At 41.3% G+C, this 12,598-nt stretch overlaps 2 long non-coding RNA genes across 4 annotated transcripts in view; one reads left to right on the top strand and one right to left on the bottom strand.

Annotated features, from left to right (window-relative positions):
* Positions 1-3,874: 3,874 nt before the first annotated feature.
* LOC110132035 (uncharacterized) lies at positions 3,875-12,091 on the bottom strand. Its single transcript, XR_002312334.2, has 3 exons — positions 11,674-12,091; positions 10,647-10,702; positions 3,875-4,175 (listed from the first exon to the last, which is right to left on the bottom strand). It is a non-coding gene; the product is annotated as an uncharacterized lncRNA (long non-coding RNA).
* The window catches only part of LOC110132034 (uncharacterized), a 34,084-nt gene continuing 33,247 nt past the window's right edge, over positions 11,762-12,598 (top strand). The window contains exon 1 of one of the 3 annotated variants that reach the window (XR_002312330.2): positions 11,762-12,239. This is a non-coding gene — a long non-coding RNA (uncharacterized lncRNA). The remainder of the gene's footprint in view (positions 12,240-12,598) is intronic. The other 2 variants (XR_002312333.2, XR_002312329.2) reach the window with 2 other exon arrangements.

Below are 12,598 nucleotides of genomic sequence, written 5' to 3'. Positions count from 1 at the left end.
GAATCACAGCACGCCAGGCCTCCCTGTCCATCACCAACTCCTGGAGTCTACCCAAACCCATGTCCATCGAGTTGGTGATGCCATCCAGCCATCTCATCCTCTGTCGTCCCCTTCTCCTCCTGTCCCCACTCCTTCCCAGCATTAGGGTCTTTTCCAATGAGTGAACTCTGCATGAGCTGTACAGAGTATTGGAGTTTCAACCTCAACATCAGTCCTTGCAATGAACACCCAGGACTGATCTCCTTTAGGATGGACTGGTTGGATCTCCTTGCAATCCAAGGGACTCTCAAGAGTCTTCTCCAATACCACAGTTCAAAAGCATCAATTCTTTGGCACTCAGCTTTCTTCATTGTCCAACTCTCACATCCATACATGACTACTGGAGAAACCATAGCCTTGACTAGACGGACCTTTGTTGGCAAAGTAATGTCTCTGCTTTTAAATATGCTGTCTAGGTTGGTCATAACTTTCCTTCCAAGGAGTAAGCGTCTTTTACTTTCATGGCTGCAATCACCATCTGCAGTGATTTTCGAACCCAGAAAAATAAAGTTTGTCACTGTTTCCGCTGTTTCCCCATCTATTTGCCATGAAGTGATGGGACCAGATGCCATGATCTTAGTTTTCTGCATGTTGAGTTTTAAGCCAACTTTTTCACTCTCCTCTTTCATCAAGAGGCTTTTTAGTTCTTCACTTTTTGCCATAAGGGTAGTGTCATCTGCATATCTGAGCTTATTGATCTTTCTCCCGGCAATCTTGATTCTAGCTTGTGCTTCATCCATCTTGTGCTTCATCCAGCCCAGATTTGGATCCTAATAAATTTGGAGCCTAATAAAATGAGGCATTTAGAAATTTGATGTTCTGCACCTAACCTAGAAAGATAAAAATGCTTATTTCCTTGTGATAAATCTAAATTTCCTTCTAACCTTCTGGATACATTAGCTCCATGCTCTGAGGCATACTCTGTGGTGTCTGACACCCTCATAAACAGCTTGGGATGAGTGTGTGTTTGTGGGTTGTGTGGTAGGGTAGGGAGTGTCATGATTAATGATGATGAAACGTTCCTGTTCTTTCCCACTAGCTGGGTTATTTTTTCCTTTTGCACTCATTGCCCAACCTTTCCCCACACTTGTGATTTTTCTGTAGATGCTCTGTGACAGCCCCATGAATCATCCCTTCATTGTATGGCTGTATGATCTGTTTGCCCTGCAGTGAATCAAGTCAAGCACTGTAGAAAGGAACTTCCTTCCATAAGATCTCCACTCAGCAGGGAGAATTCATTGAGTTCAAAGGTTTTTTTTGAGACCAGTAAATTCCATAGACTCAGTCCTTAATGTTCCTTGGTCTTACCATACCCATGTGATGATCCACCTCTGCATAACTCCCAGATATCAAACACCTTCAAGCTCATCCAGTTCTGTGTACATAGGATGGGCTTAGTTTCTCTAGCATTCAAAAAACATTGTTTTCTGGAAAACAATCACATTGTCAAACACTTTGAGTGGGGCTGTCTTCTGCAGAATGGATGAAGTTGACTCAGGACATGCATCGATGCTTGTGTCTATCAGTCTGAATTCAGCTCATTTCCACTAGCTGGAGAGTGAGCTGAGTGCTACCTGAAAATATGCGGTGGGGTGGTGGGGGAGGGTGTTTCTTTTCCAAGCCTGATAAAACTATGTTCTTCAATTCTCAGGTTTTCTGAGACCTTAACTCTCTATTTTCCTCTGGTCTCCCACTCACTAAAGAACAGCTAGGGGTTCTGTGTTTCTTGCTGCTCTAGAGCCTGTTGCATGGAGAGAGGAAAGGGTAACTCGTGGTCCACTGTACATTTTAAGATCACTATAAGAAGTGGAGAGCAATGCTTATTCTCCCAGCCTGTGTGTGTATATGCTTAATCGCTCAGTCATGTCTCTTTGTGACCCTATGGACTGTAGCCTGTCAGGCTCCTCTGTCCATAGAATTCTCCAGGCAAAAATACTGGAGTGGGTAACCATTCCCTTCTCCAGGGCATCTTCCTGACCCAGAGATTGAACCCAGGTTCCCACATTGAGGGCAGATTCTTTAACCTCTGAGCCACCAGGGAAGCTGTAACCTACATCAGGACTATAAAGAGTTCTAGGGGTACAGGTGGAAGATTTTTCCACCCAAGTATTCGTGGTCATGGAGAATTCCTCCTTACCATTCTCAATTTAGGACTCCCAGACTCCAGTTCCATTTTGGGAGCATGTGAAGTTTGTTGCTTATTATTCCTGGAGGTTCAGTAGGAAATGTTGGCCCTTTTTGATGCCTGTGTAACCCCAGCCATTCCAACCATGGTAATATACAGTTCAAAATAATGATGGAACAGGGGGAGAGCTAAGTCCAGCCCTTGGGCATGGAATTAATGGGTTTCCTCATTTTTCAAAGCTTCTGAATTTTTTCTATAAAGGTAGTATTATAAAAAGTATTAAGCATGGTATCTTCAGAGAGATAAATGGAGCAACTTGAGATGGTAGTGGGTACCATGCCACCGTCACTGGCCCTCCCTAACTCTCATCAGCTTCAAGAAGTTAAGCCAGCTCTCAGTCAGAGAGAAAAACTGACTGCTTGCTTTTCTCTAAGCTCCAGTTCTTGGGATACTCTAAACTTCTCACAAATGCAGCAGAGACAAAGGACACCATTCTTAATTTAGAATAAATATATTTGAGACTATGAAAAACTGAACACAGTGTCTTCAGTAGTGAGAGAACCAGCTAATTTCCTCTGTATAGAAACATTTGAGAGAAATTTTGCTGGCAACAAAAAGGGAATAGAAAGGACTTATGATTGACCAGAAGAAATACCATCCCCCCGCCCCCCCTGCCGCCCAGAGACAGGTCCTGGGGCAGGTATGAGAATGGTCTGTTGGACCTGGCATCCTTGGTCCAGGCTCCCTGACAAGGTTCAAACACAGTAGCTCATTCTGGAAGCTCACAATTTTCATGAGTTTTATGATTCTGTGATCTGCCTATTGTTTAGAGCATTTAGCAATGTAAGAATCTACTTGAAGGGGTCAGGCTGTGTTCCTCATCCTTTTCTTTCCCACAGTGATGTAGGGATCTTTGTAATCACAGGAAAATATCTCTTTGAACTCAACCTGGACCTTGGGTTACTCAGGCAGACTTTCTTTCCTTGATTAGTTCTGTTCCTAATCTCAGTTTTTCTTTAGGATCTAGCCAGTGGCTGACTTTTCTTCTGAGTTTCAATATCCCCTTTGCCCATGGATGCAGTTCTGATTTCTAGTGAATCTGAGCTCTGCACAGAAGTCGACAGTGTCTTGGTTTTGTGCCATGAATCTGTCTTCTATTCAGTGGATAAAACCACTGGAACACATGTCTATTCCTGTTTTCTAAGTACTCTTTTGTCAGCCTTATGGTAGGTAGTAGGATGGCATGTTACTAGAAGTCCCTGCTATAAGACTGTCCTGTGTAGAGGCTGTCCTGTTTAAAGTCTCCAATTCTGCATCCCCTTTTTGCTTTTCTCTAGCTAAGGGTTTCCTATGGTACTTAGGATCTTCTCTCTCTTAAGTTGGTGATAGATTCTTGTCCTGTTTGCTCCCCTCCCCAGCCTAAGCCAGTGAGCAAAACCTTAGGGGGATGACTATGTGGCCATCTGGCCCTCTTCACCCACAGGTAAGCATGCAGGAGATGAAATTTTTCTTTTCCTTGATCTGCTTAAGGAGTTTCCTCCAAGGGGCTTGCAGCTTCAGCTATATAGTCAGCCTTTGAAATATAGATGGCTGAAGAGGGAAAGGTCTCTTCAGAAGTGTGGGGTCAGGTGAGGAGTTAGGGTACAGAGACAAAAGGGGTCTAGAATCTGAGTGTTTTGGAGGGTAGGAAGGAAAAGGGAAGAGGTGATGTGAAAGAAGATCCATCTATATTGTTGGATTCAGCGTGAAATGGAACTCTGATGGAAGTTGGGCACCCAGTGTTGATGGTGAAAACAAGGAAACCAAGAAGGTAGTTCAGTCCAGTGGGAAGTTGGAGGCCAGAGAGAGTGATGACTCATGAGTCCCAGAGGAGACAGAGTCAGAACAGCACTTCTCCCAGATCCTTCTGCAACAGAGTATTTCCTTCTGCAGTTGCTCTCTTACACTCCTCAGGGCAGGATCTTGCTCTGATGGCTCTAAAAAGCCACATCAAAAGAGCTTGTGCAGGTGCCTGTAAGAGACAAGAGGTAAAAATAGTATCCAGGAGCAGAATGGGGACAGGCTAGCCTAGCAGACCTGACAAATGGCATGTTTCTCCACATTTCCTGGTACCCTTATCTCAACCCAAGGTTTCCTTTCACTTTCCATTCTCTATATGTCCCCTTTTTGTGCCATCCCAACTCCTATGGGGTCCTGGAATTTCCAGAAACAAGCCAGGAAGAAGGATATATGGGAAAATAAGAGATTACTTTTTTCTAAAGAGAAAATTGGTGCCCTTAAGGGAAGCTCTCAAGTTAGGAAAATAGCCTATTGGTTGAAAGAAGAAGCAAGGCATCTTATAGGAAGCTTTGTAGAATGTTCAACTGAGAAAAGACTATTTCAAAATTTGCCAAGAGCCCCAGGAATTAAGACATAATGTGAAAAGATCAATGAGAAAATCATTAGGCAGACACAGGTGCAGTGCTGTGTCATTTACAAAGTGCTTCCATGCACATTGATCCCAACTGACAGTCACAACATTCCTGTGAGGGTGGCAAGCCAGATGCTCTCTCAAGGAATGAGGCTGAATATCATGAAAGTTAACAACTTGTACAAAGTCAGGTCCCAAAATGTTGCCTCCAAAACAACCTATACTGCTTCTGCCATCTCACACCACCACCCCATGGGCACAACTCACTGCCCAGCTCCACTGAAATTCCTGTGGAGAAGAGAGAAGGAATTAGAAGTGTGCCAGTTTCTGATTTACTGTCAATGTACTCTCCTCAGGGGGCTATCCTTTTTGAGGGCTGGCTTTAGGAACTGATGTCCCAACAGTTGTGGACCTGAGATCTCATGAAAGGAGCTAAAAGGATATCCCTCGGGGAGGCCTGGGTTGAGTAGCAAAACCTTAGCTTTTTAAGTTCCCACTTTCTCCTCCTGCCACTGAGTTGATGTGAAAGACAAGGGAAAAAATGAAAAAGGGGATCCATTTCTTATACTTCCAATTCTAAGCAAGCAGCAGACATTCATTAATAAGTACAGTGACATTATATATTGATAAAATTGAATTCTGTACTGTTTCCATGTTGGAAGGAGGAGAAAGAGATCTTATAGGAAGCTTTGTAGAATGTTCAGTTGAGAAAAGACTATTTCAAAATTTGCCCTGAGAGCCCCAGGAATTAAGACTTAATGTCACTGGGCATACACACTGAGGAAACCAGATCTGAAAGAGACACGTGCACCCCAATGTTCATCGCAGCACTGTTTATAATAGCCAGGACATGGAAGCAACCTAGATGCCCATCAGCAGACGAATGGATAAGGAAGCTGTGGTACATATACACCATGGAATATTACTCAGCCATTAAAAAGAATTCATTTGAATCAGTTCTAATGAGATGGATGAAACTGGAGCCCATTATACAGAGTGAAGTAAGCCAGAAAGATAAAGAACATTGCAGCATACTAACACATATATATGGAATTTAGAAAGATGGTAATGATAACCCTATATGCAAAACAGAAAAAGAGACTCAGATGTACAGAACAGACTTTTGGACTCTGTGGGAGAAGGCAAGGGTGGGATGTTTTGAAAGAACAGCATGTATATTATCTATAGTGAAACAGATCACCAGCCCAGGTGGGATGCATGAGACAAGTGCTCTGGCCTGGTACAGTGGGAAGACCCAGAGGAATTGGGTGGAGAGGGAGGTGGGAGTGGGGATCGGGATGGGGGAATACATGTAACTCCATGGCTGATTCATGTCAATGTATGACAAAACCCACTGAAATGTTGTGAAGTAATTAGCCTCCAACTAATAAAAATAAATGAAAAATTTTAAAAAAAGACTTAATGTCAAAAGGTTAGAAAATCATAAGGCAGACATAGGTACATATTTGCATATTTGCATACATAAGGCAGACATAGGTGTGTATTTTCAACTGATTCTTCTATGTCAAACTCAAAGAATGACTTACTGCCTTTGGTACTCAGTTGATATTTCAAATAGTAGTCTACTGTAAAGGGGCACCGAAACTCACATTTTCTGGAATGTGTGTGCTCCATTCTGTAGGATTCTGCTTCATGAGTAGAATCTGTATTAGAGGCTTTTAGAGGCTCAACACTGCTCTCTTGAGTCAGCCCCAAAACAAGGGAGAGGCTTGGCCAGATAACACTTATAATAGGAAGGCAGCTGCTGAATAAGCATTGAAGGCCTGTTCTCTTCAGATGCTCTGAACTCTCTTTAGGAACCAATCCATGGCCCATGAATCACAGTTACCACATCTAAGTAGGTGGTCTGTGAACTTTGGATAGAAACCCTAGTCTCCACTATATCTCTTGCCATCCAACCAGTCTTGTTAGTCAAATGATATATATTAATCTCTCCTGAGAATTCCCATTCCTGTTATCTCTCCATTCCAATAATTGATTTAGAATAGTGAGAATAGGAAAAGGAAAAATAAGAGTCAAGTCAGTCTCTATTGTGAACTGAGCCTAGAGTTCCCTTACCTGACAAATGTCTTTTTTTTTTCAAACATTGCTAATTATGTACACCACTGGATGCAGTATCAAGGCAGAAAGGAGACCCCAACTTTGTGCAAAAATAAAGGATGGAACCAATGTACCAGACTCAATAAATTCTGCAACCAGCCAAAGTTTCCTATCACCTAAAATGCACTTCTACCCAAGGAAGCTGAACACAGAAAATACCCACTCTGGTCTGGACTTCCAGACCTGCTTCACAGAGCTATGAAACAATCACAAAGGGTTTTGGAGTGTGGGAGAAGGGAAAATGAGGAAGGTGAACCCCATCCTCATCTTCCACTGCCCAGCCTAGCAGGTCTCATCATGAGCCCCTATATCATCCTGGTTTTTCCATTTACTGCCAATGAGGTTTCAGCATATTATATATGTTATATTGATTTATATAAATTTCATGTAAATAAATATATAATTGGTTGCTTTTGCCAGGAACATTTTTATGCCTTTCATATGTTCTTACTCATGTAACTCTCAATTATAATTCTATGATTTAAATACTATTATTGTCCCCTTGTTAAACAAAAGGAAACTAGGGAGCATATAATGTATGTTATTTGCCAAGGCCACACTGATAGCAAATAGCAGAGCCAGCATCCAGGCTCAGGACTTTGGCTCCATCACATTCTTTACCATCAGACTGTGTCGTGTAAAATATCGTGGACGTATGGATCAACAGTCCAAATCAATACAATCGGCTGACCACTTATCTCCATTTAGCACTTTGCATAGGAATTTCAAATGTACTCCTGATACCTTTCACTTGTGGCTCAGAACAGTGTGCAAAGGCATGAGACTCTGAGAGGAGGGACTTGCCTAGGGTCACAAGTGTTAAAGCACAGAGACAGATTTGAACCCACAACAAATTAGGATGCATTGTTTTCTTCTGCATTTCTCAGAAGACCCAGAGGAAACTGAGGCCAGGAGAGGTTAAATGTGTAGCAGTGGCCTATCTCCAGCTGGTCCAGCTTGTTACTCTACATGTGGTTGTTGCTACACTTGTACAAAGCCCTAGTTAGTCCTTTTCTCTGTATTGAATATTTGGTTGAAATCTGACCCTTCAGACTGCTTGGGGGGAGTCAGGATTCTTGACAGCACTCATGCAGGTGATAGAGTTATTTTCTTAGACCAGACAGGTGCTATGAGAAAATGAGAAGAGAATTAGGGAGATGAATAAGGCAGAGGGTGAGCAGGGCAGAGGCTGTCTGTGAATCAGGGGATCTGGTAGCAGTGACTTGTGAACACATTACCTGTCCTTAGAGCCCACAGTAACCTTTGGAGAAGAGTTATGGGCTTAAGTGTTTCCATTGGCACAGCTGGGTTCAGATCATAGCTCTGCAAGTCACTGGGTGTATACCCTGAATAGATCATTCAATCTTTCAGGATCCAGCTTTCTTTATTTGTAAAATAGTGTTGATAGTGTGACTACTCCCAAAATGACAGTTTTATTAAATAAGGTCAACTGTTATTTACCTTATAAGTGACATAAAAGTTGCCATCAATACATTTAATTTCTCTTCCCTTATATCCTGTCTTTCTTGATACTCCCCCCTTGATACTGATCTAGGGTAAGTATTAATGAGATATTACTTCTTTGCAAAAGAGAAATGAAAAATAGTGGGTTTTTTTCCCTAAGACCAGTTTATTTGTGTATGACTCAAAAAAAAAAAGCTGTACATATTTAATATGTACAATTGGATGAGTTTGGAGATAATAGAAATGCTTTCTCTGAATGGCTTCTTAGTGTTGGGTTGTTTTATCAATTTTGAATGACTGGCAATAAGAACTAACTTTGGAGTATTCAACAGAGAGAAAAGAACATTGGATGTATAGGCAGAATGACTGTGAAAGAGAATAAAAACATGTTATGTACTGATGAGCAAGTTTAGGAATGACAGAAAACTTGTCGGTGGAAATAATGCAAACCAGAAGACAGTGGAGTAACTTCTTTACATTACTAAAAGAAAGAAAACTGTCCGTATGGAATTCTTGGCCCACTAGAAATATATTTTAAAAACAAAGGTTAAATGAAAATGTCTTCAAAACCACAAAAGCTGAAATTTATCACCAACAGACTTGCACTGCAAGAGAGTTTAAAGAAAGCCCTGAAAGCAGAATAGAAAATGACAGATGTGGAGCAGTAGGGTAAAAGATAGTATTTGGAGGGTAGCCACAAGAGTGGGAAGCTGAAGGTGAATTGAGACAAAGATCATTGAAACTGAGCAGAAAGATAAGGATTCAGATTCACTTTCAACAACACTGATATTAGTAATGCTAGTATTATTAATAGCAAATACTACTGAATGCTGACTCTGATGCCAGGCACTATGCAAAGAGATTAACATTATTTAAGTTATTATAATGTCTATAAAAGTAATATTTGCATTATTTCCATCAACAAGTTTTGTCATTCCTAAACTAGCCCAGTAGACCCATTTCACCCAAAGTAAGCTAATGTTAGAAAAAAGGATAGTGTTAACACTTCATATCTATCAAACAGACTTGTCATCAAATCCCAGTTCATTTATTTTCTATCTTTATGACTTTGGGTAAATTACGTCATGTCTCTGAATTTCAATGTCTTCATTTGTAAAATCACCTGCAGTGTGGGAGACCTGGGTTCACTACCTGGATTGGGAAGATCCCCTGGAGAAGAGAAAGACTACCCACTCCAGTATTCTGGCCTGGAGAATTCCATGGACTGCATAGTCCATGGAGTCTCAAAGAATCAGGCACGACTGAGCTACTTTCACTATCACTATTTGTAAAATGTGGATAATATTAATTTTATAGCCATTATGAAGACTTAAATAGTAGATGTTAATCTCTTTGCATAGTGCCTGGCATCAGAGTCAGCATTCAGTAGTATTTGCTATTATTAATAATACTAGCATTACTAATATCAGTGTTATTGAAAGTGAATCTGAATCCTTATCTTTCTGCTCAGTTTCAATGATCTTTGTCTCAATTCACCTTCAGCTTCCCACTCTTGTGGCTACCCTCCAAATACTATCTTTTACCCTACTGCTCCACATTTGTTATTTTATATTCTGACATTACATTTCTTGAGTACATCTTCCTAACTTTCCACATGTCGCAGTAACCTACTTTTATCATACTTGCTCTTCAATTTAAGTTCTAAGACATTATTTCCACCTTATCTAGCAGATGGCCTGCTTTGTGTCTTCAAGAAAAAAATAGAGGTGTTCAGGAATGGAATTCATTCATGTTGCATCTTCTAACACGCAAAATTGTCTGCAAACCAATCATTTTATTTTTCTCTCCAGTCTCAGAATTATCCAAGGGTAATCATTGCATCTCTTCCCAAACTTTTTGAAAAAGTGGTCTAGAACTCCTTTCTACAGCTTTACTTTCTATTGACTAGTCATTTCAATACATCATATCACCATATTCTGTTTCATGGCAATTACCTTTCTCTCTTTTTGTGTCACATGTAAGAGTCTATTTTCCAAATCTGATAGGCACTAACCTTAAATTAATGCAACCCTGAGAAGAGTCTTTCAGTGTGACTGCATATTCATTCCATTATCACTCTTTTCCATCCCATCACTCTTTGGTTTTCCTTTTTCCTCTCTGGTCATTTCCTCTCAGCTCCCCTATAAATTATTCTTCCTTCCTTCATCTGTCCCAGAAGGGTTATTTAGCATTTGCTAGGCTCTAACTTTCAGTCCTTTTCTGTCAAGGGGCAGCCTCAGTTCAAGATCAGTGAGTGGGCCAATGTGTTCATGCTTTCTGTCCCTCCCCAACTTCCCACATCCCTCCTGGTCTTGGGAAGTAGTAGCTCTCCCCTGTTCCTAGCCAGAGGATGCGTCTCCTCCAGGGATGTCTCTCTTGGATCAGCTGTGTCAGTCAGCTTCAACTAAGTTATGTTGCAGATAAACGCCTCCCCCAAAATCTTAGTGACTTGCAACTAAGAGTTTATTTCTTATTCCATTTACATACCTAGAGTGCATCAGCTCCGGGATTCAGGTTGATGGGTTATCTGGGATATTGCTAGTCTTAGCAGGAAGGAAAAAAAAGAGAAAGTGGTAAATGATGATGATTCTTAAAGACCTTCTTCAAAGGAGCACATAATTCACATCCATTAGCTGAAATAAGTCATATGTTCAGGTCTTAAATGTATGGTACAAAAGTCTAATTATCCCTCAGTGAGGGACGTCATGTAGCAGACAGACTTGAAGACAGTCCCTGTTTATACCAACACCTATATGGTCATCCTTTGTGCAATTCCCTTGAGTGTGGTCACAGGATCTGTGACTTGCCTCTAACATAGACTATGGCAAAAGTGACAGGGTGTCGCTTCTGTTATTATGTAACAAAGATGAAAATCTTATACTAGTAGATGTTCTTCCTTCTTAATTTTGATGAAGTACTCTGCTCATGTTGAGAGCTGCACTGAGGGGAGAGTGCCACGTGACAGGGAACCTGAGAGTCTACCTGAAGCCAACAAGGAAGAAAACGTGAAAAAATGAGTTCTGCCAATAACTCCAGTAAGCCTGGAAGTACATCCTTGTCTAGGTGAACATTCAATGAACTCTAGCCTTGACTGACAACTTCATTACAATATATGAGAAACACTGAAGCAAAGGACCCAGTTAAATTGTTCCTGAACTTCTGAGCTATAAAATCTAAGAGATAGCAAACCTGTATATTTTTTTTCAAATCATGAGTTTGGGGTAATTTTTAATGTAATAGTAGTCATAATATAGCAATGTTCAAAGGCTCTAATAAGATAGAAAATATTTTTAAAAAATAATTAAATTTGCCTGGTCTACTTATATGGCCACAAGTATTACCTCCTTTAACTTAGCATGCAAAATATCCTCACTCCCTCCCAAAAGGAGGCAACCAAAATTTCTGTCATTTTGGCCTGAGGCTGAAGGGTCAAGGTTTCATCATAGTTTCTATGTAAGTTTCAGATACACCTTCTCTTAATTCAGAGACCTGTGAACTAAAAATTACAACTTACCTGCCTCCAAAATCCAGTGTTCAGTGAAAGAACAGAGACAGAACAACCACAGTGAACATTCCCCACTTTGAAAGAGAAAGACTGGTTGTCTCTGGTTGTCTCTTACACTGATAGCCACTAATGAACAACTCCTAAGGTGTGCCTCTTTTAGTCCCCTCCTTTTGAATTTAAACTGGTCTTGTGACTTGTTTAAATAGTAGAAAACTACAGAAGTACATTTGGACTAACTCCTGTCCTAAGCCTTAAAAAGTCCTGACAGCTTCCAACTGTATACTGCCAGGGTCCAGGGTCCAGCCACCATAAGGAAGATGTGTGATTATCCTGAAACTACAATACTTTTAAGGAAACCTACGTGAGCCACCTGGAGAGGCCACATGGAGGAGAAGCAAAATGCATCAAATGACAGCCTCACCCGAGATTCCAGCCAATAGCATAGACCAACTGCCACCATCAGGGACATTCCAAATCAGTTGAACCCCCGGTGAGCCATCTTGGATATCCCAGACCAGTTGAGCCTTACGATGACTGCAGCCACAGTTCACCCCATACAGAGAAAAACTATTCAGGTGAGCCCAACTAATCCACAGAGTCAGGAGCAGCAATAAATGGTGGTTGCTGATTGCAGCCAGTGAGCAAGGCAGCTACAATGTCGCTGAGTACCTGGCCTACTGGTTGTGTCTGTATGTGTACAGCGGCCCTAAGATGGGAGGCCCCAAAGCAGCAGCAGAAGTGGTGGTGGGCACAGCCCCAAGAGAGTAAAAGGGGCACAGCTTTCAAATGGGACAGCACAGGGACCTGGGTGGTAGGCTGTTTGCTTCCAGACCTCATCTCTAAGAGTTTGCAATGATTAACTCTTGGTGCTGAGCACTGGGACAGGTACTACAGATGCCCAGCCTGTAAACTTTGTCAGTAAGTTATTATAAAA

This window comes from Odocoileus virginianus, chromosome 3 (assembly GCF_023699985.2).
Source record: "Odocoileus virginianus isolate 20LAN1187 ecotype Illinois chromosome 3, Ovbor_1.2, whole genome shotgun sequence".
Taxonomy (NCBI): domain Eukaryota; kingdom Metazoa; phylum Chordata; class Mammalia; order Artiodactyla; family Cervidae; genus Odocoileus; species Odocoileus virginianus.
Note: the sequence above shows the minus strand (reverse complement) of the source record. Positions and strands in the feature narration are given on the sequence as shown.